The 7,133-nt window shown below is 39.9% G+C and overlaps 1 pseudogene; it reads left to right on the top strand.

Moving 5' to 3' along the window:
• The first annotated feature begins 2,381 nt into the window (after positions 1-2,381).
• Positions 2,382-2,558, top strand: LOC140283408 (U2 spliceosomal RNA; annotated as a pseudogene).
• The last annotated feature ends 4,575 nt before the right edge of the window (positions 2,559-7,133 follow it).

The raw sequence follows: 7,133 nt of genomic DNA, 5'->3' as shown, positions 1-7,133 counted from the left end.
AACTGAAGTTTTCTTAAAACAACCACTACCAAAAAATTACTCTGTTCAAGCAGTCGAATTGGTAGCTTTAACTGAAGCTTGTAAATTAAATAACAAAAAGGTTGTTAACGTTTACACTGACAGTCAGTATGCCTTCTCAACTGTACATGTGTTAACACAGCATTGGAAAAACAGGTATGTTGACATCCACAGCTAAATGTATAAACTACAAATATTTTAGCATTATTAGATGTTATTCAATTGCCATCTACAATAGACTCGTATGAATGACCGGAAGGAAAACCATACTGCCAAAGAATTTGTTTAAATATGCTGCAGTATTGAGCCACGGACCATGTCATGTCTCAACAGGAGGGATGGAAGCAATAATGAACCAGGTTTTTACAGCATATGGTTTTACTAATTATTAAAAACATTTTTTTAGAATAAATAAATGAATAAAGTTTTGTCTAGCAGGTCAAATATGTGCAAAATACATTCCACAGGGCAATCTAAGACCAAAACGAAGATAATTCCCTAAGCCAGTGTATCTTTTTCAACATATTTGTTTGGATTTCATTATTTCATTATTTTGTAGATTTCATTGAACTAAATTAATGTTAAGGGAAACGATTCTGCTCAGTGACAACAGAGGTTTTTACCAAATGGTCTGAAATATTTCCATGTGCACAAGCAGATGCACTCTCAGTAGCAAAATCACGCGTAAAATAACTCATTTCTAGATTTGAAATTCCTGAAAAGATCTTCAGTGATAATTTGACACACTTTGTAAACAATGTCATCTCACTGATGGCAAAGAACTTAAAATAGACCTTAGAAACCACTGTGATATAGAAGGTTTCGCTAACACATTGGAATTGTTTTACTATTTACATATGCATGTGCAGTGAAGAATTGCTTGCTGCTGATAAATGCAAAGAAGAACAGCTTACACATAAATGCTCACATATAGGCTGCTGAATGCAATGAAGACCTGCTTATCCAGTAAAGTTCAATGTCAATGTGTAATATCCAATTAGGATTTGCAAAACAGTGAAGTTAAACAATGAATGGGTCCATAGTCGGTATGAGAAGACTACAGGAATATTTACCTGGGTGTACGTTCAAACAGAGATGAGAAAATTGCGATAAATTATTGTTTGTTTGTTTGTTAGTATGTATATGAATGTTATGTGTATAAACTGTGTTGAGTTGTAGTTACTCAGTAGTGTCTCAGTGAAACAACCGACGGGGGAAGCCTTGCGGTGACAACAAAAGCAGTGTTTTACTGATCAGTCAAGTTGCTCCACTGTACTCCATACAAACTGGTTGGCTACTGAAGGGATAGAAAATGGGGAATACTTGTTTTAAAGCAAACAAGGAATTAGATGGGAAAAATACATGTTTTAACGGGACCCAGACAATATTAAATACTCAGACAGATGGGAGAAGAAGTGTAGTTTTGTAGGAAATCACAAAATTATTACATAAAATGAGTGAAATCAATTGAAGAATGCCTTTCTGGAGAGCTGTTTACCACAGATGAGCAGCTTTGCGACCAAGCACATTGTAGATCGCTTTACTGCCAAAATGATCTAGTTTAATGGATTGGTTTAGACATTTATAACAGCATTTTAAGAACAAAGAGAGAAACAAAAAGGGACAACGCTTCATGGTGGAAGGTGATGTATAAATAACTGTGTATATGATGAAGGAGAGACCATTTGAGCAGCACAGCCATTTCGCAGCACAGGGACAGCAGTCCAAGTTAAAGGATCTCCCATGTGGTATCACCTGTCACACTGTGTCAAGGCATCAAAAGAAGAAAAAATCACCAAACTCAAGGACAAAGAGACGAAGACTCCGGTGAACGAAGAGAGAGGACTTACAAACCAGAAATACAAAAGGATGCTCGATATCAAGATCCAGAAGAAGAGGCTAACAATGCCACGAACACTTACGATGCTGGGAATGATGCCAGCAATGAACAGAGAAGAAGATTCAGTGTCATCAATCTGCAACACGTGCCTCTAATGAGGGGGTGAATATAGAATCCTCAACGATTACAACGTCTCTGGGAACTGTGACAACAACAAGGTTTAAACCATTTTGATATATATTGTAACCTATTGGCTAAGGAATAGTGCTGAAAATGAGGTAAATCTAATCCACCACTGTCCTTGGTCTTCTGTAGGGTTTTTAAACTAATACATGGTGGTTTGTTTTTCCACAGAAATTTGGAGATGCATGAATCTAGTGACTTAAACCAAGTAGCAGATAGTTTTTTATGGGGATCATTGAGAACAAATAGTTAACTTTTGGTAGTATCATCATTTTAATGGTTGTAACTCTCCCCATAAGTGATATAGGTAAGGACTTCCAACGAGAGAGATCGTCCTCTACTCTCTTTACTAATTGCACATAATCCATCTGTACTTATCAGTTTAATATGTGATATGTCTATGCAAGGACTACATATTAAATGGATTTTTATCAATAGGAGTTGAAAAAGGAGCTTGCTCCGTTCACTCCAAGCATCGACCCGGTACTGCAGTGCCGCTGGGAACGGTGCGCTCTCCTCTGCTCTTGTGAAAAAGCTAACAGCGGTGCAGGATGGAAGTTTCTTTTAGTCTGCTGAGAAAAGAGAGTGAATGCGAAGTAGACTTTAACACGGCTCTGGGAGCGAGCCGAGTGCGGGCTAACCAGGAGAAATGCTTGAAAGAAACGCGACACCGAATGAGCGGTCAGAACAAAGCCTCAATACGGTGTTCCTGTGGTGTTTTTATAAAATGCGGTGAAAATAAAGGTGTGAATGCCCCATAGAAAACTAAAAGGTGGAGCGGAAGTGTTCGGCTGCAAGAAGGTGTGAATGTCCGACTATATTTGGTGAAAAGCAGGTGAAGCAAGGTCTGAATGCCCAACCTTACATCATCAAAAGCGAGATCAGAGGTTTTTGGCTGCAAGAAGGCCATAGTTTGCCAAAAGCGGGTAAGGTGTGAATGACCGACTAAATATCAACAAAAGTGGGGGCGGAGATCTTCGGATGCAAGTGGGTGTGAATATCCCACCATACAAGTATGGTGGAGAGGAAGCTGTGAATGGCCGACCATAGTTTGCAAAAAGCGGGTGAGAAAAGGTGCGAATGTCCAACCATACATGATCGAAACAGGGTGTTTGGCTGCGACAAGGTGTGAATGTCCACCCATAATTAATGAAAAGCGGGCAACAAGTAGGTTCGAATGCCATACCATACATCATCAAAAGCAGGAGTGGATGTGTTCGGCTACAAGAAGGTTTGAATGTCCGAGCATAGTTTGTAAAAAGCGGGTAAGAAAAGGTTTGAATGCCCGAACATACACCATCAAAAGAGGGAGCGGAGGTGTTCCGCTGTAAGACGGTGTGAATGTCCGACCATAGTTGGTAAAAAGTGGGTATGAAAAGGTGCGAATGCCCAAATTCGGCTGCAAAAAACTGTGTTCGGCTGCAAAAAGGTGTGAATGTTCGACTAAAGTTTGTAAAAAGCGGGTAAGACAAGGTGCGAATGCCTGACAATGTATGGTCAAAAGCGGGAGCGGAGGTGTTCAGCTGCAAGAAGGTCTAAATGTCCATAATTAATTGCTAGAAAACATGAAAGAAAATTTTGAAAATCAATCCGCACATGATCATAAGTGGGAGAGGAGGTGTTCAGCTGCAAGAAGGTGTGAATATCCTACCATAATTGCTGAAAAATGTGTTAGAAACGGTAAGAATCCCGGACCATACCTCATCAAAAGCTAGAGAGGTGGTGTTCGGCTACAAGTAGGTGTGAATGTCTGACTAAAGTTCAAATATATTAACAAAAGCGGGAGGAGAGGTCTTCGGATGAGTGGTTGAGAATTTCCAACCATAATCTATAAAATGCGGTGAAAAAAAAGGTGTGATAGAAACCTAAAAGGTGGAGCGGAAGTGTTCGGCTGCAAGAAGGTGTGAATGTCCATCTATAGTTGGTGAAAAGCAGGAAAAGCAAGGTCTGAATGCCCAATCTTACATCATCAAAAGCGAGATCAGAGGTGTTTGGCGGCAAGAAAACGGGTAAGGTGTGAATGACCGACTAAATATCAACAAAATTGGGGGCGGAGATCTTCGGATGCAAGTGGGTGTGAATATCCCACCATACAAGTATGGTGGAGAGGAAGCTGTGAATGGCCGACCATAATTTGCAAAAAGCGGGTGAGAAAAGGTGCGAATGTCCAACCATACATGATCAAAACAGGGAGCGGAGGTGTTTGGCTGTGACAAGGTGTGAATGTCCACCCATAATTAATGAAAAGCGGGCAACAAGTAGGTTCGAATGCCCAACCATACATCAACAAAAGCAGGAGTGGATGTGTTTGGCTACAAGAAGGTTTGAATGTCCGAGCATAGTTTGTAAAAAGCGGGTAAGAAAAGGTGCGAATGCCCGACAAAGTATGATCAAAAGAGGGAGTGGAGGTTTTCGGCTACAAGGTTTGAATGTACGACCATAGTTTGTAAAAAGCGGGTAAGAAAAGGTGCGAATGCCCGAACATACACCATCAAAAGAGGGAGCGGAGGTGTTACACTTGAAAGACGGTGTGAATGTCCGACCATAGTTGGTAAAAAGTGGGTAAGAAAAGGTTCGAATGCCCGAATATATACCATCAAAAGCGGAAGCGGAGGTGTTCGGCTGCAAGAAGGTGTGAACGTCCGACCAAAGTTTGTAAAAAGCAGTTAAGAAAAGGTTCGAATATCCAACCAAACATAATCAAAAGTGGGTACAGAGCTGTTCGACTGCAAGTAGGTGTGAATATCCACCCATAATTCCTGAAAAATGGGTAAGAAAAGGTGCGAATGCCCAACCATACATCATCAAAAGAAGAAGTGGATGTGTTCTGCTACAAGAAGGTTTGAATGTCCGACCATAGTTTGTAAAAAGTGGGTAAGAAAAAGTTCGAATGCCCGAACATACACCATCAAAAGAGGGAGCGGAGGTGTTTCGCTGTAAGATGCTGCGAATGTCCGACCATAGTTGGTAAAAAGCGGGTAAGAAAAGGTTAAAAAACCGGACTGTACACAATCAATAGCGGGAGCGGAGTTGTTCGGCTACAAGAAGGTGTGAAAGTCCGACCATGGTTTGTAAAAAGCGGGTAAGACAAGGTGCGAATGCCCGACAATGTATGATCAAAAGAGGGAGCGGAGTGTTTCGGCTGCAAGGTCTGAATTTCCAACCATAATTTGTAAACACCGTTGAAGAAAAGGCTCGAAATCCCGACTATACACCATCAAAAGCGGGAGCGGAGGTGTTCAGCTGCAAGAAGGTCTGAATGTCCACCAATAATTACTGAAAAATGGGTAAGAAAAGGTGTGAATGCCCAACTATACATCATCACAAGCAGAAGTGGATGTGTTCGGCCACAAGAAGGTTTGAATGTCCGACCATAGTTTGTAAAAGGCCGGTAAGAAAAGGTTCGAATGCCCGAACCTACACCATCAAAAGAGGGAGCGGAGGTGTTCCGCCATAAGAAAGTGTGAATGTCCGACCGTAGTTGGTAAAAAGCGGGTAAGAAAAGGTTAAAATACCCGACTGTACACAATCAATAGCGGGAAGGGATGTGTTCGGCTACAAGAAAGTGTGAAAGTCCAACCATGTTTTGTAAAAAGTGGTTAAGAAAAGGTGCGAATGCCCGACAATGTATGATCAAAAGAGGGAGCGGAGGTTTTCGGCTGCAAGAAGGTCTGAATGTCCAACCATAATTTGTAAAAACCGGGGAAGAAAAGGCTCGAAAGCCCAACTATACACCATCAAAAGCGGGAGCAGAGGTGTTCAGCTGCAAGAAGGTCTCAATGTCCATCAATAATTGCTAGAAAACATGAAAGAAAATTTTTCGAATATCAAGCCGCACATGATCATATGCGGGAGAGGAGGTGTTCAGCTGTAAGATGGTGTGAATGTCCACCCATAATTCCTGAAAAATGGGTAAAAAAAGGTGCGAATGCCCAACCATACAACATCAAAAGCAGGTGTGAATGTCATCATAATTTGCAAAAACCTGATGAGAAATGGTGAGAATGCCCGACTATACACCATCAAATGCGGGAGCGGAGGTGTTCGGCTGTGAGTAGGTGTGAATGTCCAACCATACTTGCTGAAAAATATGACAAAGCAGTTTTCACTTGGTTTGAGTGAAGGAATTCATTTTATATCAAAATCCGAAATTGTGTAGAACTCGTGGAAATAAGTTTATTCTCGGATTCCTAAAGGTTTAGTGTTGTTCTTTGGTATACTGCAAAGTAATGCTTTCTATTTTGTTGAAACCCATTCAGACATGGATAAATATGAAGGACAAAGCAGTTTTAACTTGGTTTGAGTGAAGGAATTCATTTTATATCAAAATCCGAAATTGTGTAGAACTGGTGATAAGAAGCTTATTCTCGGATTCCTAAAGGTTTAGTGTTGTTCTTTGGTATACTGTAAAGTAATACTTTCTTTTTTGTTGAAACCTATTCAGACACGGATAAATATTAAGGACAAAGCAGTTTTAACTTGGTTTGAGTGAAGGAATTCATTTTATATCAAAATCCGAAATTGTGTAGAACTGGCGATAAGAAGCTTATTCTCGGATTCCTAAAGGTTTAGTGTTGTTCTTTGGTATACTGCAAAGTAATACTTTCTTTTTTGTTGAAACCTATTCAGACATGGATAAATATTAAGGACAAAGCAGTTTTAACTTGGTTTGAGTGAAGGAATTCATTTTATATCAAAATCCGAAATTGTGTAGAACTGGTGATAAGAAGCTTATTCTCGGATTCCTAAAGGTTTAGTGTTGTTCTTTGGTATACTGCAAATTAATACTTTCTTTTTTGTTGAAACCTATTCAGACATGGATAAATATGAAGGACAAAGCAGTTTTAACTTGGTTTGAGTGAAGGAATTCATTTTATATCAAAATCCGAAATTGTGTAGAACTGGTGATAAGAAGCTTATTCTCGGATTCCTGAAAAGGTTTAGAGTTGTTCTTTCCTATCCTGCAAAGTACAACGTTCTTTTTTGTTTAAAGCTATTATGACATGGATAAATATGAAGGACAAAGCAGTTTTAACTTAATCGGTTTCAACAAAATAGAAAGTATTACTTTGCAGTATACTAAAGAACAACA

Source organism: Leuresthes tenuis, unplaced genomic scaffold (genome assembly GCF_036924035.1).
Source record: "Leuresthes tenuis unplaced genomic scaffold, fLeuTen1.0.hap1 SCAF_23, whole genome shotgun sequence".
Classification (NCBI taxonomy): domain Eukaryota; kingdom Metazoa; phylum Chordata; class Actinopteri; order Atheriniformes; family Atherinopsidae; genus Leuresthes; species Leuresthes tenuis.
Note: the sequence above shows the minus strand (reverse complement) of the source record. Positions and strands in the feature narration are given on the sequence as shown.